The 25,126-nt window shown below is 35.1% G+C and overlaps 1 protein-coding gene across 25 annotated transcripts in view; it reads left to right on the top strand.

Moving 5' to 3' along the window:
* The window catches only part of MBD5 (methyl-CpG binding domain protein 5), a 412,237-nt gene that overhangs the window by 258,623 nt on the left and 128,488 nt on the right, over positions 1–25,126 (top strand). For 24 of the 25 annotated variants that reach the window (XM_082397219.1, XM_082397215.1, XM_082397223.1 and 21 more), the window contains one exon: positions 6,148–6,269. The exons of the other annotated variant lie outside the window; for it this stretch is intronic. The gene's annotated coding sequence lies outside the window, so the exon portion shown is untranslated. The remainder of the gene's footprint in view (positions 1–6,147; positions 6,270–25,126) is intronic. 25 annotated transcript variants of the gene reach the window in all.

The following is a 25,126-nucleotide window of genomic DNA, read 5'->3' as shown; positions in this document are numbered from 1 at the left end:
TTATACAGTTAGCAGAAGTAGCAGAAAAGCATGGTGGAGAGGCAAACTTCAAGTATCCACTCCAGCAGGTATTATCATCTCCACTTTACAGATGAGAAAATGGATAGTCAGAGAGGCTAAATGACCTACCCAAACTTAGGTCCTCTGGTTACAAATCCTGCTCCAGGCTGCCTTAAAGGAAAAGGAAAGTAAGAATGGATAAGACAAAAGAGGTGGTTCCAGATATTTATTTCTAGTTTGTGTTTTGAAGTGAACCGGGCAATATTGATTTTAGGGTGATGGTTAGGGTTAGAGTTGTTGAACAAGACATTTGTGGGAAATAAAATGTCATAAGGTCTGTGCAAGGGAGTAGGAGGAGGTACAGTAGACATGATCCTTAACATCCAGAGTTAAGATTTTGGGATTAAAATTAAAATAGCTAGCATTTATTAACCATTCCTTATGCCTCAGGCACTGTGCTAAACACTCTTCCTATAATATATGTTAACACTCACAACATTCCTATGAAATGAGGCTTTTACAGATAAGAAAGCATAAACAAAAAGAGATTTAATATCTTGTCCAAGACTGTATAACTAGAAAGGGTTAGAGTCAAGATTTGAACCCAGGAGGTCTAGAACCCACCACAGGGCCTGTTTTTGTTTTTCATTGTTACCAGTTAAAGTAGCAATGTTTAGTTACCTGCCATGTGCTGGCTGCCATAGCAGATATTTGTCTGGTGTAACACCTGTTTTCTAGAAACTTACCCTTTAAGGTTGGACAATACAGCAGTTCATACGCAGCCACATTTAAGAATTTAAATTTGAATTGCTAAGTTCCTACAGATCATTGTTAATGTTAATTTTATACTGTTTTGTTCTATATTTATCAAAGTTACACATGCACATTGTTTAAAAAATCAAGTAGTCCTACAAGACTTATTTTTAAAAGAAATTAGCAGTTTCCTGTTCTATACCTCTTTTCACCATTTTTCCAATTACCAGAAGCAATCACTTTTGGTTCTTTTTAGGTGTTTCTTTTAGTATTTATGAAGAAGAATATCTCTAAATAAATGATTATATTTCTACTTCTTGATTTTTTTTCAGCTTCACATTTAATCCATTAATTTCCCACTGCTCATGTTTAAGGTGATAAGAAAGGGGGATATCTAGATAATACATAATTGGGGCTTGATGACTGTGGATTCCATAGATCTGACTATGCTGTTTTGTTCAGGAACTCCCAGTGTCAATTTATTGAGAACCTTCTTTTTAATCCAGTTAGATTCTCCAAAGAAGAGTCTTTCACTCTCCTACCTAGAGGTTACAAGATGCGCTACTAGTTTATTTTACAAACTAAGTAGAAGAGGACTTGGGATCTCATATTCAAAGTATAAAATTTCATTCAGTTCTGTTTTCAATAGAGTACTCTGCTGACCAGAATTCTCCCAATTTCCCAGTTTGGGAACCTTCTGTTTTACCACTCCAAAGAATAAACATTGTCTTCTGCTAGGATGATAGAGGGAGGGGTACTTGTCCAGTTGCGGATGGTAGAGAGGGAATGCAAGAGACTAATTCTTAAACAGACTTCCAACCAGCCTTGCTCTTATTTCTACCTTTAACCTACTTCCATAAGTCTGGGTGCTACCAGTTACTAAGTTTCTTGGAAACTGTAATGCAAATAAAATTTTTTCCTGGCTTTACCTCCTACTGGTTTAAGATTTAGTTTGTTTGGATTTGCCAAGTCAGTTAGCTGTAGTCCTTCTGCCGTCTAGTTTCCAAATTTTGGTACTGTCATTCATCTCTCATTCTCTTTTTCTTTCTTGTTTCATGCTTTTTAATGAAATATTTAATATTATATTGTATTTTAATGTGGTTTTGAAAGGGGATGGAATTAAGTATATGTTCAATCTACCATCTTTAACCAGAAATCAACATTATTATCTACTGAGTAGTTTTTTCTTTCTAACATGTGTTAGATTTGAGATAAATACCTTTTTTAAAAAATATCTTTTTTAAAAAGACAATTTCTATTTTAAGACAATGGGAAATTACCATATCCAATCCCTATACTCAGTCTCAGAGTAAGATTTGAAGAGATTGCTGTTTATATATCATATATTTTATATTGAATGCTTTTATTATGACATAGGCCTGCTTTCTTCACAGTGTGTGGGGATGTTTAGTACTCCATTGCCCTGGGAACAATAACCAAGAGCCATATATTACAGAGCTCAATATATTAGAGTCAGGACATGGACAAGATTATCAAAATTTCCAAATCAAAAACTGGGCAACATTGTTTAACCTTTAGAGGAAGTAATTGTTTGTTTCATTATCTTAATACATAATATATATTATATATATATATATATATATACATATAATTATATACATAATATATGTATACAATGATTTTTGGTTATTAAAGACAATATCGTGTGTACATTTCATTATTTCACTTAATACAGTATAACATAATTTTTGATTGTCACACTATGTTTTATGAATAAAGGTTCAGAGACTCAGAGAAGTTAAGTTACTTCCCCAGATTCTTACAGCTAGTGGGTGACAGAGGTAGAATTTGAACTGAGGATTCACTTACTTCAAAGCTAATACTCTTTGGAAGTGGGCATGTATAATAAAATCTGGAATTATGGGACCACAGTGAAGTTCCCCAGAACTTGGAGGGACGTCACAGAAAGGTTGCTATCAAAAACTGTAGCCAGCAGAAACTAACACAACATTGTAAAGCAATTATACTCCAATAAAGATATAAAAAAAAATTGTAACCAGAAAATCACACCATTTATTCTTTGTACATTTTCACACAACCATTTCATTGAATCCTTATAACAGCCTTATGAGCTATGTAGGTTTAAATTTTATTAAGTGTGTAAAATACTGTTTGCCTATGTGTGAAACAGAATTAACTCACAAACCTCTTCTCCTGGTCCCCCCACCCCATCACTTCCATAGATAAAGGAAAACTTAATCTTACCAACTGGTAGCAATTTGGTCACTTCTGAGTTAAAATTGAGTCAATTTAGGCTTTAAACTAAGATTCTTCTTCTTATCCTCTCCTTCCCTTCTGCTCTTCCCCAAGTTCCTGGGGAGACTCGTATCATCCTGATATCAGCGGATAAGCATGGGCTTCCACATTCTTCTCTCTGCTTGCTGGTCTCTGCTGAGTTACTCAGGGCCCTTGGCATTTGGGCACCATGTGCCGTCATCCACTGAGATGTGTTTCCTCTTGCTGGGCCTCTGGACTTCATATACTTAGTCTACTGCTGCGGTTCTTGCTGTGGTCTCCAGTTGTGAGGACCAGGTACTCTTCACCCTGTTTCCTCAAACCCCAGTCTCCTTAATGTCTGCCAGATCAGTCTTAGCCACTTTTGCACCCCTCTCATGGCAAAGGCTTCAGTAACTTTTCAGATGTTCTGCCACAGTGCACTGGTACTCTCTGAATCCAAAGATGTCTTCAGACAAATCCTCCCAGCTACCTTTCTCAGTTGTCATCTTCAGTACTCTACATTCAGATACCTCAATGCTCTTTTTTGTCTGGTGGCCAGTATTTTTTTTCCTTTCCATGGGAAAACACCTGTTGTGTCCTCTTGAGTTCTTATCTACTCTATAGTTTTTACAGTATAAGCTTTATGAAAATAATATATAATAATGCAGCTCTCTATGTACTGAAGTCATCAATTGACAAAACATATTACATAAGGAAAGCAAGGTATAGAACAGAGTGTATAACCTGCTCCATTTCTGTAAATACATGTATAGATATGGCAATGCATTAAACATTTCTGGAAGAATACATGTATAGATATGGCAATGCATTAAACATTTCTGGAAGAATACATGAGCGGTAGCAGGGATTGCCTCTGGGGAGGGAAAATAGATGTCTGGGGGACAAGACTGGATGGGAAATTTTTCACTGCCTTTTTATATCTCTCAAATTCTATATCATGCAAATAACCTATTCAAAAATAAATAAAAGATAATTATAAAACATTTATAATTTGGCTTCTTCAGTCCTGCCGAGCTCCAGATCATCTGACGCTGAGCCACAGACAGAAAGTAGCTCTTTTGGCAAAGCTATCTTTTTTTCCCTTCTCTGCTTCCTGATGTGCCACTCTTTCTTGTAGAACTTTATTGAAGGCTGCATGAAGCAGCAGCCTGCTCCAACATTCTGAATTTTTCCCCTTCATTAGAAGGGAAAACACTTCAGTAGGAAGATGGCCTGAGTCCCAAATATATCAGATGGTGGTTTAGCCACTTTGCTGACTTGCCAGACTAAGATAGAGGGGCCCGCACTACCCTTCACCTGACCTCTTTGGCCAGGCCAAGACTGTATTTTAGGGTCTGTTACTTGCAAGAATTTTTATTATCTGCAGGCCTATCACGCTGAATAGATGTTTAATTAACTATGATGCATATAAATGCATGAATGAATAATTTTTATTTACAGGAATAATCCACCTAATGTTAAATGTATTAACTAATAAGGATTTTAAAAGTCTGTATTTTAAATTTCCCAACTGTTCAGTAATTATAGCTGTCTTTTTTTCCCCTGATTCCAAGATCCAGTTCAGGATCGTGCATTGTATTCAGTTGTCATATCCATTTAATCTCCTTTAAACTTAAAAAAAAGAAAAATTCCCAGACTTTTTGTGTCATGTTGTTGACATGTTTTAAAAGTCTGGGCAAATTGTTTGCAAGATGTCCCTTAATTTAGATTTTTCTGATTTTTGTTTTTGATTATTAGATTGAGATTAAACATTCTTGGCAAGAATATTCCATTGGTGATGCTTTCTCAAGGTATCATATCAAGTGTAAGAGGAGATTAGTAACACAGTAGAAAAGCACACTACTGTGGTTTGATGGAAGGTCCAGTTTGAGTTTTTCAATTCTACTTGCTTTATCTTTACACTGAACAGGTAATTGCTAAGTGGTTTGTACTTAAATAGACCAGGTAGCAGGAAATAGTATTATATCCAGTCCATCTGCTATCATTTTGGAACAACAAAAAGTTGCCTTTTTAAATTTATCAGTTCTTGTGAGTTTGTAACAGTTTGGGGAGCTCTGATAAAATCAAGTTTCTGATTTGCAAAGCTGAGGGCCAGGTGGTAATAATATCCATTCATAGCACTGAAGTGAGAATTACTTGAGATGTTAACAGAAGTAAAATATCACTGAAAGTAATATGCTCTGTGAAGAGTCTCTATTACTATAATCAACCCCACTCAGGTATTTATCTTTAAAAACCACATATATGGCATACACTATTGTTATTGTATCTGACACTGTTGTACTTTATGAATATAATCTTTATAATAACCCTTCTACTTGGGTACTGTTATTATCCCTATTTACAGATGAGGAAACTAAGGCACAGAGAGGATAAGTAATGTTCCCAAGGTCATATAACAAATAAGTGGTAATGGGGGACTTCCCTGGTGGTCCAGTGGTTAAGACTCCACGCTTCCAATGCAGAGGGCCTGGCTTCAATCCCTGGTCAGGGAACTAGATCCCGCATGCATGCCGCAACTAAGAAGCCCACATGGCACAACAAAGATCCCTCATGCCACAACTAAGACCCGATACAGTCAAAAGGAAATAAATAAAACGGTTAAAATGGTAAATTAAAAAAAAAAAAAATAGGACTTCCCTCATGGCACAGCGGTTAAGAATCCGCTTGCCAATTCAGGGGACACGGCTTTGATCCCTGGTGCGTGAAGATCCCACATGCCGCAGAGCAACTAAGCCCATGCACCACAACTACTGAGCCTGCGCTCTAGAGCCCACGAACCACAACTACTGAGCCCGCTTTCCACAACTACTGAAGCCTGCGCGCCTAGAGCCCATGCTCTGCAACAAGAGAAGCCACCACAATGAGAAGCCCACGTACTGCAATGAAGAGTAGCTCCCACGCGCCGCAACTAGAGAAAGCTTGTGCACAGCAACAGAAACCCAATGCAGCCAAAAATAAATAAATAAATAAATTTATTTTTTAAAAAAAGTGGTAATATTTCCAGCTGTTTTTCTCTGAGACCCCACTTGAAAACAGGCAGCAGCCTGTATAGCTCCACTGTGTACTTAAGGATAATTTTCATTCAGCCTGTCCTTTAAATAAATGTGTGTGTCTATGTTATTTCTGTTACAGAGAGAAGAGGTACTCCTTTATAGGGACTCGTAAAGGCATAGAGCATCTAGAGATTTACTGCCTCCATTACGCTGCTGGGTCTCACAGCACATGTTATGTTTTTATCAGTTTCTCTCCAGAAGGTAGGAGTTGTTTTCTCTCCATGAATTCTTCATATAATTATAGTTTTCTTGTCTGTGAACTTAATATTTATTGAATATGAAAAACATCTGACATCTATAGATTAAAATGCCAATTGGGAGATTGGGATTGACATATATACACTAATATGTATAAAATGGATAACTAATAACCTGCTGTATAAAAAAATAAATAAAATTCTAAAATTCAAAAAATAAATAAAAATAAATAAAATGCCAGACTTCTCAAAATAGTTAAGACATACAAACACCTCTAAAGAATATTTCTATTATAAAATTAATACATGTTCATTGTAAAAAAAAAAAAAGACAATACAGAAAAGTATAGTAATCTTACCACCTCGAGATAAGTACTTTTTATATGTTGTCATATGTCTTTCTGAATTTATTGATATATGTCTATATGATGCATAATAATACATATATAATTATTCATTATATATTATTATATACTTATGTACATATATTATGACTAGAAATAATAGAATATAAATGCTCCTTGGCTAGAATGCTTCTTTTTAAACTTTTTAAAATTTAATTTAATTTTATATTGGAGTGTAGTTGATTTACAATGTTGTGTTCATTTCAGGTGCACAACAAAGTGATTCAGTTACACATATACCTATATCCATTCTTTTTCAGATTCTTTTCCCATATAGGTTATCACAGAATATTGAGTAGACTTCCTTGTGCTATACAGTAGATCCTTGTTGATTGTCTATTTTATTTATAGTACTATGTATATATCAATCCCAATCTCCCAATTAATCCCTCCCTGCCACTTTCCCCCTTGGTAACCATAAGTTTGTTTTCTACATCTGTAACTCTGTTTCTATTTTGTAAATAAGTTCATTTGTATCATTTTTTTAGATTCCATATATAAGCGATATTATACGATACTTGTCCTTCTCTGTCTGACCTACTTCACTCAGTATGACAATCTCTGGGTCCATCCATGTTGCTGCAAATGGCATTATTTTGTTCTTTTTTATGGCTGAGTAATATTCCATTGTATATATGTACCACATCTTCTTTATTCATTCCTCTGTCGATGGACATTTAGGTTGCTTCCATGTCTTGGCTATTGTAAATAGAGCGGCAATGAACATTGGGGTGCATGTGTCTTTTCAAATTATGGTTTTGTCCAGATATATGCCGAGGAGTGTGATTGCTGGATTGTATGGTACTTCTATTTTTAGTTTTTTAAGGAACCTCCATACTGTTCTCCATAGTGGTTGTACCAATTTACATTCCCACCAACAGTGTAGGAGGGTTCCATTTTCTCTACACCCTCTCCAGCATTTATTGTTTGTAGATTTTTTGATGATGGCCATTTTGCCCAGTGTGAGGTGATAACTCATTGTAGTTTTGATTTGCTTTACTCTAATAATTAGTGATGTTGAGCATCTTTTCATGTGTTTCTTGGCCATCTGTATGTCTTCTTTGGAGAAATGTCTATTTAGATCTTCTGTCCATTTTTTGATTGGGTTGTTTGTTTGTTTTTAAATATTAATTTATTTATTTTGGCTGTGTTGGGTCTTCGTTTCTGTGCGAGGGCTTTCTCTAGTTGTGGCAAGTGGAGGCCACTCCTCATCGCGGTGCACGGGCCTCTCACTACCGCGGCCTCTCCCGTTGCGGAGCACAGGCTCCAGACCCACAGGCTCAGTAATTGTGGCTCACGGGCCCAGCCGCTCCGCGGCATGTGGGATCTTCCCAGACCAGGGCTCGAACCCATGTTCCCTTCATTGGCAGGCAGATTCTCAACCACTGCGCCACCAGGGAAGCCCTGTTTGTTTTTTTGTTATTGAGCTGCATGAGCTGTTTATATATATTGGAGATTAATCCCTCCCTGGTCACTTCATTTGCAAATATTTTCTCCCATTCTGTGGGTTGTATTTTCATTTTGTTTATGGTTTCCTTTGCTGTGCAAAAGCTTTTAAGTTTCATTAGGTCCCATTTGTTTATTTTTGTTTTTGTTTTCATTACTCTAGGAGGTGGGTCAGAAAAGATCTTTCTGCAATTTATGTCAGAGAATGTTCTGCCTATGTTTTCCTCTAAGAGTTTTATACTTTCCCACCTTACATTTAGGTCTTTAATCCATTTTGAGTTTATTTTGTGTACAATGTTAAGGAGTGTTCTAATTTTATTCTTTTACATGTAACTGTCCAGTTTTCCCCACACTACTTATTGAAGAGACTGTCTTTTCTCCATTGTATATTCTTGCCTCCTTTGTCATAGATTAGTTGATGATAGGTGTGTGGGTTTATCTCTGGACTTTCTATCCTGTTTTATTGATCTATATTTCTGTTTTTGTGCCATTACCATATGGTTTTGATTACTGTAGCTTTGTAGAATAGTCTGAAGTCAGGGAGCCTGATTCCTCCAGCTCTGTTTTTCTTTCTCAGTATGCTTTGGCTATTCAGGGTCTTCTGTGTTGTAAAATTGTAAAAATTTTTTGTTCTAGTTCTGTGAAAAATGCCATTATTAGTTTGATAGGGATTCCATTAAATCTGTAGATTGCCTTGGGTAGTATAGTCATTTTGATAATATTGATTCTTCCAATCCAAGAACATGGTATATCTCTCCATTTTTTTGTGTCATCTTTGATTTCTTTCATCAGTATCTTATAGTTTTCAGAGTACAGGTCTTTTGCCTCCTTAAGTAGGTTTATTCCTAGGTATTTTATTCTTTTTGATGCGATGGTAAATGGGATTGTTTCCTTAATTTCTCTTTCTGAACTTTCATTGTTAGTGTGTAGGACTACAAGGGATTTCTGTGTATTAATTATGTATCCTGCAACTTTACCAAACTCATTGATGAGCTCTAGTAGTTTTCTGATAGCATCTTTAGGATTTTCTATGTATAATATCATGTCATCTGTAAACAGTTTCAGTTTTACTTCTTCTTTTCCAATTTGGATTCCTTTTATTTCTTTTTCTTCTCTGATTGCTGTGGCTAGGACTTACAAAACTATGTTGAACAAAAGTGGCTAGAGTGGACATCCTTGTCTTGTTCCTGATCTTTGAGAAAATGCTTTCAGTTTTTCACCATTGAGAATAATGTTTGCTGTGGGTGTGTTGTATATGGCCTTTATTATGTTGAGGTATGTTACCTCCATGTCCACTGTCTGGAGAGTTTTTATCATAAATAGGTGTTGAGTTTTGTGAAAAGCTTTTTCTGCATCTATTGAGATGATCATACGGTTTTTTTTCTTCAGTTTGTTAATGTGGTGTGTAAATTGATTGATTTGTGTATGTTTAAGAATCCTTGCGTCCCTGGGATATATTCCACTTGATCATGGTGTGTGATCTTTTTAATGTGTTGTTGGATTCGGTTTGCTAGTCTTTTGTTGAGGATTTTTGTGTCTACATTCATCAGTGATATTGGCCTGTAATTTTCTTTGTTTATGATATCTTTGTCTGGTTTTGGTATCAGGATGATGGTGGCCTCATACAATGAGTTTGGGAGTGTTTGTTCCTCTGCAATTTTTTGGAAGAGTTTGAGAAGGATTGGTGTTAACTCTTCTCTAAATATTTGATAGAATTCACCTGTGAAGCCATCTGGTCCTGGACTTTTGTGTGTTGGAAGTTTTTAATCACAGTTTCAATTTCATTACTTGTGATTGGTCTGTTCATATTGTCTATTTCTTCCTGGTTCAGTCTTGGAAAGTTGTACCTTTCTCAGTACTTTTCTCATCAGTTCTAGGTTGTCCATGTTATTGGCATATAGTTGCTTATAGTAGTCTCTTTTGATGCTTTGTATTTCTGTGGTGTCAGTTGTAACTTCTCCTTCTTCATTTCTAATTTTATTGATTTGAGTCCTCTCCCTTTTTTTGCTGATGAGTCTGATGTAAGATTTATCAATTTTGTTTATCTTCTCAAAGAACCAGCTTTTAGTTTTATTGATCTTTGCCATTGTTTTCTTCATCTGTATTTCATTTATTTCTGGTCTGATCTTTATGATTTCTTTCATTCTACTAACTTTGGGTTTTGTTTGTTCTTCTTTCTCTAGTTGCTTTAGGTGTATTGTTAGGTTGTTTATTTGAGATTTTTCTTGTTTCCTGAGGTAAGATTGTATTGTTATAAACCTCCCTTTTAGAACTGCTTTTGCTGCGTCCCATAGGTTTTGGATCATTGTGTCTTCATTGTTGTTTGCCTCTAGGTATTTTTTTATTTCTTCTTTAATTTCTTCAGTGATCCATTGGTTGTTTAGTAACATTGTTTAGCCTCCATGTGTTTGTGTTTCTTACAGTTTTTTTCCTATAATTGATTTCTAATCTCATTGCGTTGTGGTCAGAAAAAATGCTTGATATGATTTCAATTTTCTTAAATTTACTGAGGCTTGATTTGTGGACCAAGATGTGAACTCTCCTGGAGAATGTTCCCTGCGTGCTTGAGAAGAAAGTGTATTCTGCTGCTTTTGGATGGAATGTCCTATAAATATCAATTAAGTCTCTCTCGTCTAATGTGTCATTTAAGGCTTGTGTTTCCTTATTGATCTTCTATGTGGATGATCTGTCCATTGGGTAATTGGGGTGTTAAAGTCCCCCACTATTATTGTGTTACTGTCAGTTTCTCGTTTTATGGCTGTTAGCATTTGCCTTATACATTGAGGTGCTCCTATGTTAGGTGCATATATATTTACAATTATGTCTTCTTCTTGGATTGGTCCCTTCATCATTGTGTAGTGTCCTTCCTTGTGTCTTGTAACAGTCTTTATTTTAAAGTCTATTTTGTCTGATTAAAAAGCTGCTACTCCAGCTTTCTTTTGGTTTCTATTAGTATGGAATACCTTTTTCTATCCCCTCATTTTCAGTCTGTATGTGTCCCTAGAGCTGAAGTGGGTCTCTTGTAGACAGCGTATACATGGGTCTTGTTTTTGTATCCATTCAGCCAGTCTTTTTCTTTTGGTTGGAGCATATAATCCATTTACATTTAAGGTGATTATTGATATGTATGTTCCTATTGAAATTTTCTTAATTGTTTTGGATTTGTTTTTGTAGGTCTTTCTTCTTCCCTTTCTGTTTTGTTCTCTTCTCTTGTGATTTGATAACTATATTTGGTGTTGTGTTTGGGTTGCTTTTTCTTTTTCTGTGTGTATGTATTGTAATTTTTTGGTTTGCTGTTCCCATGAGGTTTTGATATAGCAGTCTATATGTGTACAAGGTTGTTTTATGTTGCTGGTCTCTTTCCCACCTAGGGAAGTTCCTTTAACATTTGTTGTAAAGCTGGTTGTTTTTGTTTTATGTACTTTCTTTTTGCCATATAAAGTTAGCATTTTTATGAGGTTAAATCTATCATCTTCCTCATGGGTTCTGGCTTTGGTGTCTGCTGGTACATTGGCTTTTTTTTTGAACTGTGTATATTACGGACGGTTTTAAACACAGAGTATTTGGCAGAATAGTATAATGAACCCCCATGTACCTCAGTCTGGCTTCAGTAATTAAGAACTCACAGCTAATCTTGTTTCACTTATATCATCTGTATTATTTTGAAGCAAATTCAGATATTAAATCATTAAATACTTCAGTATGCACACTGACTTTAAAGGTATTTTTAACTAACCTGTATTTTACATCTGCCATAATTTGTCTTGCTGGAATCACTGACTTTCACTACAAGATACTTATAATGTTAAACCAAACGTCAGCATTAGTTAAGATTATTGTTACATAATTTAGGATTTTAAAATAGCCTCTATGAGAATTTAACTATACTAAATACTTATGTTACTCCTCTCTCATTGATTAAATATACATATCTGTATGATATCCATATAACTTTTTTGTTACTAAAGTTATATCTTAATAAAAAGCTTCAGCTTCCTTTTCTACTAAAGTTATGCCTCATTAGAATCTATAACTCTTCTTATACCATGATATAAATTTTATTTTCCTGTCCTCATAAGGCACTATCCTAAATTGTGAATTATGTTACTGTATTAAAAAGACTTTCCAAGCCTTTTGAGTAGAACTTTGTATATGCCTCTCCAGAAACATAACAGGGTTTGTTGTTTTTTTTTAATCCTTGGATTAGTTAGAATTTCATTTGTTATATGTGGTTAATATCTGATTAGTTTTTGAGCTATGAGTTCAGAAGAAAGCAATACCATCTTAGGGTCTTCTTTGGGGTTTGATACTGAATGTAAAAGTTCATCATAAGAAGTTAAGAAAGTATCTCATGATTACTAATGCCAGAAAGAGACAGAATATCATTAGACATGATTCTTATTCAAAGAAGAAGGATAAAAAAACCAGAGTTAGTCTCAACTGGAAATAAGATTGTCAATACATATCAAACGCAGAGAAGGAAAATAAATCTGAACCTTCGTCACAGCTAAGTAATATCATGTAAGTTTTTATAGTTAAGAGAGTCCTTTGGGTTAATATTGCCAGATTATTTCATTTTATAAATGAGAAAACAGAAGAGCAGAGAGCTTAACTGAAGCTTATCCAAAGTCACAAGAATGTTTTTTTATCCAGTTTTCTCGGAAGATATTTAAGAAGTATTATAAATAAAAGGTTCTAAAAAGTTATCATTATTAGCAACAATAACAATTATTCAGTGCTTACTATGTAGCAGTCAATCTACTAAATACTTTGAATTATTTATCTCATTTAATCCTTACAGTGTGCTTTGAGGTAAAATCTTTTATTATCCCCTTTTATAGAGGTAAGGAATCTGACTCTAACCCAGGCAGTCCGAGACACATAGCCCTCACTCTTTAAAGTATTTGTTTTTATTTATTTATTTATTTATTTATTTATTTATGGCTGTGTTGGGTCCTCGTTTCTGTGCGAGGGCTTTCTCCAGTTGTGGCAAGCTGGGGCCACTCCTCATCGCAGTGCGCGGGCCTCTCACTATCGCGGCCTCTCTCGTTGCAGAGCGCAGGCTCAGTAATTGTGGCTCACGGGCCCAGCTGCTCCGCGGCATGTGGGATCCTCCCAGACTAGGGCCCGAACCCGCGTCCCCCGCACCGGCAGGCAGACTCCCAACCACTGCGCCACCAGGGAAGCCCAGCCCTCACTCTTAATTGCTGTTATTCAGAGAAGAGGCTCTTAAATGTTATAATCAGTAAGAAATTGTATTTCTCTATCAACTAAAGTAGACAGAGTTACTGGAAGAACAGAGAGAGGATTCCAGCAGTCAATCCTAGAGATAAAGCAGGAATGGAAAGTTTTGGCAAGATAGATGGCAAGAAATTACATGCTAAGGAAAAAAAATGTGAAAGGTCTAATTAAAGAAATTTGTGGCATGATTTGACTCTAGATTATTCCCTTATTTTCAGGGAATACTGCATCCCTCAATTCATTTTTGCGTTTATAAAAATTATTTTGGTTTTCAAATAAAAAGATGGCTTATCTTTTTCATAAATTAATGAGGAAAGCAACACGCAAAACATGTTGACTGTTGCTCTAGGTTTTAATGTTTGCTGCAGTTCATGTCTAAAGGTGCACATGAATTAAACAAAAAAATGAAATCATGAAAGAAGAATTTTTTAAAATGAATTTGCAAGTTTAGTTCTAAATCGCAATCACAGTTTTAGCTTGAGGCTTTTCTGGGTGATTGTGAATAATGATTAGATGAGATTACAGACCCCAGGCAAAGCCCGAGGACATTAATCCTCCTAGACAGTCATTTATCCTCAAAATAAATGGTCCTTAGTTTGTGGGGTATTGTTTGAAATACCAGAAGGAATCAAGACTTGAGTCTGTCATTTTATCCCAAGGGTCATCATCTCAGGAGTCTGAAGCTTAAATGTTAAGATAAATGTTTACCAAAATGAAAACCGTTGGCAGGCTTTTCATTTAATGTTGCTTTATTTTATTTTTACTGCTTTGGGGGTATGTATTTTTATTTACCCTCAGATGGAATTATGTATAAAAAATTGTAACCCCAAGAAAGTAATATCACTATTGAAAATTGTGTTCAACTGTGTAGAGCATCTATTCAGGGGAAATGGGTAAGTTTTTTTAAAAAAGATAATAAATTCCACCTCTCATTTTTATTAGATTTTCATGGAAATTTATGTTTGAGAGAATTCTGATTTACTACTCTTTGCTAAAAACATTCTTCTAGCCCGATGTTATGTAAAATTATGAACTGGTTAGTGTGGCTATTTTGAAAGCCCTGAGGTTTTGAATTCATGGATAATTATGTATTTTCAGTTACCAAAATCTCCATTTCCTTCCATCCTTATAGCTCTTTGCTCTAACTCTTCTCTAAAAACTTTGTGACTTAAGTTCTTAAAATGACTCCACCCTCTTTTAAAACATATTTACATAATAGATAGTAAGAGGGAGGAAGTTAACAAACTTAAACATTTACTTAACTCACCCAATGTATGGAATAATAATGATGATAATACTAATAAAAAGGGTAGTGTTCTCGTAATCATCTAATAACATGAAGAAGGGTAACGAGGCTTTATATAGGGTTTACTATATGCCAGTCACTATTCTAATTCACATTCTAACTCAAAACTCCATTATTATCCCCATTTTTAAATGAAGAAACTGAGTCAATAAGAGATTAAATAGTAAGTAGTAAATTTGGGATCAGAAACCAGGGCTTGAGGGAGCCACAGTAGAAAATTCTCAGTCCTACATGGTCTCACATCAATACATATAAGGCTTTGTACTGGGAACATAGTGGTAAATGAGGTAGGCACAGTTCCTGATTTCATTAAACAGAAAATTACACAATTTATTTCATTTCCACATTATAAGGTAATGCAAGAACATATGTAGGGACCTCATATAGTCTGGGAAAATCAGGCAAAGGATCTCCGAAGAAGGGGCTTTTTGGCTGAGATCTGAGGGATGAGTAGGATCCACAAGGTCAGGTGGAAATGGGGAGTAGGATAGGCAGGGGCCACACCGTGACTTTTATGGGCCCTAGGCACTTTTGCCTTCATGGGCCCCTTCCTGCATAAGAATATTAAAAATCGTATTTTGTGATTATACTGGTATGAAGACAAATATGTTAATATTATATACTAAAACATTTTCTTTCAACGAAAAGTGGGTTTTTTCCTTATTTTAATAGAAACTAAAACATTTTCATGGACTCCTAAAAGTATTTTGGGCCCAAGGCAATTGTGCCCGCTGTGCCTAATGGATAAGTCAGCCTGGAGGTGAATATTGGGCCAAACATTTCAGATGGAAGGAACAGCATAGGGACTCGCTTGCTCAGGAAACTGAAAGGGGGCCAACGTGGTCAGAGCAGAGAGTGCAGGGGAGGGAGGCATGAAGTGAGGCTGGTGAGGCAGGCAGGGCCCTGTAGGCAGTGTTATTTATCCTAAGAGCTTCCAAAGGGGGTGTGTGTGTGTGTATGTGTGTGTGTAGGTAGGTGGGTGTGCTTAAGTCAAATTAATATATGCACATGGTTAAAATCAATAGTTCTTTGGTTCCCCTTTTCCCACTGATGCCTCACTTCTCTTTCCACTTTTCCTTCTCCAGGTAAAAGTAATTTGCTTCCACCTCAGATTTTTTAATTTATCACTTTTAGGCATCATATAGTAACGCGCACACACATACACACACATACAAATAAAGGAGGCATTATAAATTCACTCACTTACCCTACCCCACCCCTACCTTTTCTCTATCATTCTTCATTTGGTTTTATCTCTATTTTTGGTTTCTCTGTTGTAACTGTGGATACGACAGTATACCTTTATAATACCTTTATTTCTTATCCCATTAACTATAGGTGCTGCTTTGGGATTGTCCCCTCTAGCAGATGAGGATAAGTGTGTCCACATTCTCCGTGGTTCTGTTCTCAGTTCTTTCATTTTTGTATTTCTAAAATTGATGCCATTTACATCTATTTTATAACCATAATTAAGCATTTATATATTATTGTGTGAATAGTGCCTTTGCATTTTCTGTTCCCACCACCTGGAACATCCATTCACCCACAGGACCACATTGATTGATCCTGCCCTTCCTTAAGTTCTTGACCCAAGTAGCAGCTGCTCAGTAGGGCTGTTCCTGACCATCTTATCGGAAATAGCAACTCCCCTACCTAGGATTCTTGCTTTACTGTCTGTTGTATTTTTCGCTGTAGCACTTATTGTTAATACAAATCATATATTGTATTTCACTTATTGTATTTCACTTATTGTACTTATTCACTTAATTTTTTAAATTATTGTCACTCTCCCCATCCTTGACTACAGTTTCAAGGAGACAAGGATTATCTACTTTAATTTCTTTGATTTTTTTGGTTTACTATTTTCCCCCTCACTTTTATAATCTCAGTGACTAAAATAGTGCCAGATACAGAATCATTTGAATTAATGATTAATTGTAGTCCCAAGTAGTCTTCTTTGGTTATATGCCCTTACTTGGGCCATTTTTCAGTTTTCTTAAAATTTCTAATTGCCTGTTTTTGTTTTTCTTGCATTGTTTTTCTTTGTCATATTCCCAATTCTTTCCAACTCTTCATTATGTGAAACATTCTGGACATCTCTTTTTGTTTTTGTTGTTTTCCCTGGGAACTGCTCTTCTAGGTCCTTACATCCTTTGGCTGCACAACTGTCATCCTAAGGCTTCCCTTTCCTCCTCTTCTCAACCCACATTTTTTCTCTTTTTCGTTGTACATCCTCCTTTAATGAAGCATATCCCTTAGCAACTTTCTAAGAAAGATTATATGGATGATAAATTTTTTAAACTTTCACATGTTTGAATGTTCTTTATTTTATTCTCACTAGAAGTGTATCCAGGTTCTAACATCAGAAGGTGGAAGCATGGGAGCAGGGCCTGACTGGGGGAAAAGGGAGAAGCGGGGTTTGTGCATCAGTATTGGAGAGGGAGAAAAAGCATTAGAAGGTGCCACGTTCGACTACTTGCTCTACATGAGACACAGTCTAAAAACTGACATTTTGTACCACTTCTACAACTGACTGTTTTTATAATAGTCTTAACAATCATTGTGTTAAAAATTGTAGAAAGAGTACCGCCTTTGAAGAATGTGCTGAGGATAAGCAGTTGCTGCCTATCTAACTGCTTGCCATCTGAATTGTAGGTTGTCTGGGATTCTAGGGTACAAATCATTTTCCCACTGAACTTGGATGGTGATGCTCCACAGTCTTTTAAAATTTATTTACACCAGCCTGAGTTAGTCCTTTGTAGCTCATCTGTTCTTTCCTTCTGGTAACTTTTGGGGTCCATTCTTGTTTTTCTTGGTGTTTTCAGTTCCCAGTGATGTGCTTGGTATAGGCTTTTTTCTGTTCATGTTGTATTCAGTGAACACTTTCATCTGAGGAGTTTAATCCCTAGAAAATCATCTTGTACTATTTCTTTAGTAGTGTCCTTCCTTTTTTTCTTTTTTTTCTTCTTGTTCTTTCCTTCTGTAACTGTTGTTATTCTATGAAGGACCACATGAGCTGAATGAACATCTAATGTCTCTTCTTTATAATAATACTTTCTATTTCTTTTAAAATCTATTTCCAGGCAATGCTCTCAATTCCTAAAACCAAACCAAAAAAAGAGACTCATAGGAGGGTTGAAACATAAAATTATGTTTTCATTTTTCAAGAGTCTTTCATATTCTCTGGGAGTTTTGTTTGTTTGTCTTTGTTTGTTTAAAGATGAAGAGGGTAGTGATTAAGAGCACAGATTTTGGAGCCAGACTGATCTTGAATCTCTGTCTCCCACTTAGTAGCTCTGTGACCTTGAGCAATTTTAAATTCTCTGTCTCTGTCCTAATCTGAAATGGGGATAATAATAGTCTACATATCTCAGAGTTCTAAGGATTAAATGAGTTTGTAAACATAAAACATTAAGAATAAAATCTGGACTGTAGTAAGCCTCATATGTATTTGCTATTATCATTACTATTATAATCATCACTCATATTATTTTGTGTATGATGTCTGCTCACTGTCCCTGAGGATACTAGCTAGAGTTCTTTTTAAAATTCATCTTTTTTCCCTAAGTTACCCATTTCCTCCAATTCAGCTTCATTTTTCTGTTTGCTTTTTTTTTTCCCCCCTCTTTTTTATGCAGGAAGCTTTCTGTAAATATCTGGTAATTCTTGGACACAGGTTCATATATAACAGTGAGGAAATAAACAGCTGATTGGGAGCTTTGCATACAAAGGCAGCTTTTCCCGATTTCAGGTGTTTAGAGTGGCTAGGACAGGGACCCATTCATTACAATCGAGAGTCCCTAAATGCCAGAGATAAAAGCTATTCATAGGATTGATTTTCCCCAAGAGGAACCCTTTGATTATTTCTTTAGGAAAGCCTTGCTTCAGTGGATGTGGGTGCCAGCTGTTCCTTATACAAACCTTAAATTAATCTCCCCGTTTTCAGCCCCACCTCTCACTGCTGCTCTCATTGCTGCTCTCTCACTGGGCATCCGCGAGCCTTTGAACCTCTCTGTAGTTCCGCAGATTGATGGGTCCGATCTTAGCTTTTGCCACTCCATGTCTACTGTAGGCTGAGGTTTCCTGTGCTCCACTGCAGCATTTTTCTCTCTGTATTTTCCTGTTCACATTAATTTTTTGAAATCTGTCATCTGTTGATGGTCTGTTCCCCATACATTGTGGTGTCACTTATTTTTTATTCCTTTACTATCATTTTAGTAGGTCTTAAAAGAAGTAAAAACATGTATGGTCTACCTTCCATCTTTAACTAGAAGTCATTGAATGTTTGTAAGTAGAAAAATGACCAGATCAAATGTCATTTGAAGTATAGCAGCATAAACTAACTAACAGACTAGATTTTCCTGGATATAATTATGTGATGCTTATAGCACCTAGCACATGATATAGATAATAAAACTAGTTATTAAAATAATGACATAAATGTATATTCTTAGACATAAATAGATCAGTATTTAATGAAATAAATATTAAGCAAAATATATTTATTATCATATTACATAAACATAAAATATTAATATGTTATATAATATATTATTCCCCAGGCTAAAACAGAAGTAACTTTCTTCAGAAATCATCTGATCTCTACCTACTCTAGCAGTGCTTTCCATCTGTTGCTGAATACCAACCTATCTCTTATCATTGAATATAAACGTGATTTTGCATAGAATAGCAGTAAATTAGTCTTAAACCAACCTTTGACTTCTAGAAGCTTATAATCCTTTATTTGCAGTAAGATGACAGCTATGAGGATCAAAATACTATCTCATAGGGTGGTAATGGTGATTAAATGAGATAAAATATATAATTTCATTTTCCCCTTCTTCAAGCTGTGGACCCATTTTTAAACCACCTCTAGAATATTTCCATAACTAGAGTAAATTTGCTAATCCAAATCCCCTAACCTGTATCTATATGAAAATTTTGGTACTTTAAAGGGGATTGTTGCCAGCTCATGGAATGTGACATCTAAAAAGTGTTTTTCCTGCTTTCTTGTTGTCTTAAGCAGCTCCTTTGGGTAGTTGATTAAATGATACTTGTAAGCTTTAGTGCTGTTAAAGAAATATACATTGATTATAGCCAAGTGTTTATACTATGAATCATTTCTTTATCAAAGTTCTATCTTTATAAATTCTAGTCACTTAAATGCAGTTTTTTAGTATCTCCCATCTAATTTGTTGCGCTGTCATGTGTGATTTCTCTTTAATGTTATTGAATAGATTAAGAAAAATGCACTTAGACAAGTTGCTTTCATTTGAATCTCCATTAAAAAGAAATATACATACATAAAAATTATAAGTGGTAGCAGAGTTTTATTATAGATTATTAGGGTCTCTCATTTACTTCCTGTCTTTCACTTAACCTGGGGAAGGGGAAAGGAGAAATTTTAAATCCGAAACCTAATAAATTCAGTAGATTTCAAGGAAAATAATAAAAATTACAGTAAAGAAGATTCCAGACTCCAGATATCTACAACTATGTGATTATGGCTTAAAGAAATTGCAAAACCACTATGCATTTTTCATAATTAAAATATATTGTCCACCCTTCGAGTTTCCTTATATAAATAAAAAGATTGTAATTTCAGATATCATTATTGTCATACCTATTTGCCTTTACTGTAACTGGAAATTTTCAGTATCTTCTTCTTGTCTCTTTCTGACTGTTCGGTGCTCACACACACATACAGTGTGTGCACATACACACACACACACACACACACACACACACACACACCTGAGGGAGTAGTAAAAACAAAAGGCATTTTATTAAGTAAATAACGCTCCTCAATGGTTTTATTCATTTTAAATAATAGATCAAAAGTTCATTTTTAGGGCACTAGCTTCTATTTTTACATAGGAATTATTTTTAAAACCATACTATGCTATTTTCTTTCATAATTTGAATGTTGTTATGATTTCTTGGTAGCACTACAGAAATCTTCCTGCTTGTTTTTTTTTCTATTCACAGTATTCAAAGTGAGTCATGTGACCTAGATATTGAAAATTGAGGTAGAGTGTGCTGCATTGCTGATATTTACTGTGAAACCTCAGAAACTGCTTCCACAGGCTAGAATTACAGGGTGCACACCGTTTAATATTGCTGCACAATCATTTTTAAAGCTGGCCTTAAAATATTGTTTTAAAATATTCAAATAATGGAACATAATGCTTTTATATTCCAGTTTAAAATGCACAAATAATGATTGTTCATTTTAAAGTTTTAGATCACGCTAGATAAAACTCATTATGGATTTTTCCCCATTATTTACCTTGTGTTTAGAATTACAGTAATCTACTTATTTTGAAATCTAACCCCAATAAGGTGTAATTAGTCTGTTGCTATTTCCTAATTTTGGGTGAACTCTGTTAAATTATTAAAAATAAAATAGTATCTAGAGTCTGCAGTATAAAACTGTGCTCATCAAGAGAAGTTATTTTATCATCTGTCAGATTGGTTTAGAGCAGCTCTTCAAGAAGTCAGCTTTTACATTCAGGAAGCCATATTCTCCCAGTGTGGAAAGCTGTTTCACCATTTAATACTTTTGTGTAAAAAATAAAACCCAGAAAGGAAAACACTGAATGAATTAAAGCATCTGAACAGGTGACTGACTTTCAAGTCATGTATGTACTGAAAGAATCTGATTTGTTTTCTCTTCACTCACTGCAAAAATATTATAAAATAGAAGAAATAACAGATTACATAACAACTCTCAGCTAAGAAAATTAAAGCACAAATGTGCTAAGGATCAGCTCTGTAGTTTTGTTTGTCCTCTTGATGACAGAAAGATTAGCTTACGAAACTAATTCATAGGTTTCTTTATATAGCCAGGGAAAACTACAGAGTACCAGGGCAGATGACCAGAATCCGTACTGAGAAGTCTAAGACCATAAGCTGGCAACTCAGTCCCTAGAATCCAATCTGAAGTACAAGGAGAGCCAGAAATAAGTAAGGAATACAACTAGGTTTGGCCAAAGCTGGGTAGAATGAGATGCAATAAACAAATAAACAATAATCAAATACAAGAGAGTGGCCCAGAACCAGGACTCTAACAGAAAGTGTGGGCACAGCATATTCATACCTTTCAGGGGAGTGGGAATGGGAGGCATTATCAGGACTAGAAACTTATTATAATTGAACAGTACATCTAGCTCTGATTTGTCTCCAGCTCCTGGATGAATTTGCTCGTCCTTTTTCCCGAATCAGTATTTCCCAAACTGGTGTTTCACGGAGCAGTCTTCTAAAAGTTGTATCATGAAGGCCAGGAGAAAATATCAGTTGTCAAGTAAATCTGGAAAATGAAAATACACACACGCATATATATTCTTCATATTTTTCTTTCTTGAAAATTCATAATGCCCTTATCATGTAAAAGTTTCTTAGTAGTCCTGGAAAAAAGAAATCTGTAAACCCAGCCATTCCCAAACATGTTTGACCTGGAACAGTATTTTGCATCATATCAAGTTCCATCTTTTAGAGCTGTGTTCTCCAGGATACCAGTTTGGGAAACTGTCTTGTTTTATAAGTATTTCAATAAGCTGTTGCAAAGCCATTTTTAAAAGGTAGGATATATGCTGAATAAATGAATGAATTTGTCCAATATTTACTAATATAGTTGTTTCAACTTCGCACAAGATCCAGTCTTTGATACAAGAAGGGCTCACATTATTATTTGTATAGTCAGACAGATAGGAAATCACTATAACTACTTATTTTTAAAGGTCACTTAGTGTGTTGAGTTATATAAGCTAGACTCTACAACACAGAACCACTGATCCCGTATTTGGGGCAGCAATCACTATTCATTAATAAGAGCATCAAAGCATGTTTCACAACAATTATATTGTGCTCTTAGTAATTCTTGGTAAAGAAGACTCCAACTAAAAGGGTCCTGAAATGGTCTTGTGTTAAGACACACAGAACTGCCAATAGCCAGGAGATTTGTACTTTCTGTTCTGGATCTGCCATCAGCTGTCTATGAGATATTATAAAAGATATTTCTCTTCTGAAAAATGAGGAGATTACCACTTCCCAGCTAGATATTAAGAATGAACTTCTAAAAAATTCTAAGTTCTGTGCTCATTCTATACCCAATATTAATGTGAATTTCCAAAAGATGGATGTAGTATTAAAAGTTTCTGTTACCCTATATTTTAAGTGATCTTCCAAACATAGTTTGGGAAATACAGGACTAAATATATTCCAAAATTCCTTGTAATTCTGAAATGTTATATTCAATTATTCTAAATTATATATTTACATTTTTCTCCTTACAAGAAAGAGGACAGTATATTTATAAGCAAAGAACTTTACCGTGTGCTCGTGAGGGACCAGAGCTGTTTGAAAAATGTCCTAGGTTACAGCATTATCTTACAACAACTCAACATTTAATTAGATCTTTTTAATTTTTAATTAATTAAAAATAATATATGCATGATTTTAGAGTAGAGTGTTAAAGATTTTTAAAGTTGTTATATAGTATTGGTCTTTATGATTTCTAGATAAAATACTCTAAAATCATGAACATATTATTTTTTACTTTAAAAAATTGCATGTTACAACTCTAAGGAAATAATAACTAAAGAAGAAATAGTTTTTCCAAAATAGAAACCGTGTTGGTTTTTGTCACTTAATTTAGTAGTTCATCAGTGTCATGTGTCATCGCATATTCTTCTAAAACATTTTTGAATATGACATTATAGTAACTTTCTGCTATTAAAAAAAACAAAAATAAAGGAAAAATATTTTATTTCTTTGGAGGTAGAGTGGAGTGTAGAATGGTTGGGATTTTCTTAAGGAAAATTTAGTTGCAAAAAATATTTGGGACAGGAGACTGTTTGAAAAGATTCTCACTGGCCAAATTTGAGACAGTTTGAGCATCAAAATAAGTAATGATGATAATGAATTATAACACACTGAATAAAATAAGACTCCAACCATTAAATGAATAAATAAATAAATGAGAGAAAAGAGAAAGCTCTTTCTTAGATTAGAATGACAACTAATACAAGAGATCAGATCATGGAGTTAGAAAACCATCAATGGGATGCTAAAATTAGTGGGTAAAATTTTACATAAAATACTTCCAAAATATTTCCCCATGAATAACTTTTTAACTATAAAGGAAACAATCATTTGACAGTGGAGAAACCGGTGGACATCACATTAACAAACTGATCAAATTTAACACCATCAATATTGTATTAAACTGACATTTCATGGGCCTCCTCATATGATGCACTTGAAAAGCACACAGCATTACCTCTGTAGTATTCCTGCCAAAATGCATAACGCAAAGCTAATCATGAGGAAACATCAGACAGACTCAGAATGAGGGACATTTAACAAAATACCTGGCCTGCATTCTTCAAAAATGTCAAGATCAAGAAAGACAAAGAGAGGCCAAGTAAAAGTTCCATTTTAAAGAAAACTTAAAGAATCTTTAACAACTAAATGTAACGTGTGATAATGGAACCTGGCCCAGGGGATTTTTTAAGAAGTATAAAATGCTAAAAGGGCATTTTTTAATACTTATCAAAAATTTATATGAACTATGAGTTACATATATTAAATTTCTTGATTTCAAAAATTGTATTGTGGTTATATAAAAGAATGCCCATGTTCTAAGGAAATGCTTACTGAAATTTTCAGAGGTAAATTGGCACATTGCTCCAATTTACTCTCAAAATAAGAAATTAGATAAATAGATAAGATACTTAGATGACAAAACAAATGGGACAAAATGTAAGCAATTGAGGAATCTGGATGATGTTTCTGGAGAGTTCCTCATCCTATTCTTGCAACATTTCTCTAGGTTTGAATTTATACCAAAATAAAAATTTTAATACTCCTTTGAACTCGAGTATGCCACTGAGAGTTAAAGCCCGTTTCATTATCATGGGTCAAATTGTTCCAAATATTTAAGAAAAAAGTCCAAACCTTAGAAATGTATTCCTTGCTCTTTGTCCAAATTGATAAAATTATAAAGCTAAATTAATATGGTGATTAATCCCCCCCCTCAAGAAAAGGTAATTTATAGTGTATTTGTGAGCCATGTTAAATTCTTTTTTTTAAGATTTATTTATTAGTTATTTATTTTATTTATTTTTGGCTGTATCGGGTCTCAGTTGTGGCCCGCGGGATCTTCATTGAGGCATGCAGGATCTTTCCTTGCAGAGCGCGGGCTTCTCTCTCATTGTGGTGGGCGAGTTTTCTCTTCTCTAGTTGTGGCGTGCGGGTTCCAGAGCTCGTGGGCTCTGTAGTTTGTGGTACACAGGCTCTCTAGTTGAGGCGCACGAGCTCAGTAATTGTGGCATGCGGGCCTAACTGCCCCACGGCATGTGGGATCCTAGTTCCCTGACCAGTGATCAAACCCATGTCCCCTGCATGATAAGGTGGGCTCTTTACCCCTGGACCACCAGGGAAGTCCCTCATGTTAAATTCTTT

This window comes from Balaenoptera borealis (assembly GCF_965194805.1).
Source record: "Balaenoptera borealis genome assembly, chromosome: 6".
In the NCBI taxonomy this organism is placed as follows: domain Eukaryota; kingdom Metazoa; phylum Chordata; class Mammalia; order Artiodactyla; family Balaenopteridae; genus Balaenoptera; species Balaenoptera borealis.
This window is presented reverse-complemented; position numbering and strand designations above follow the sequence as displayed.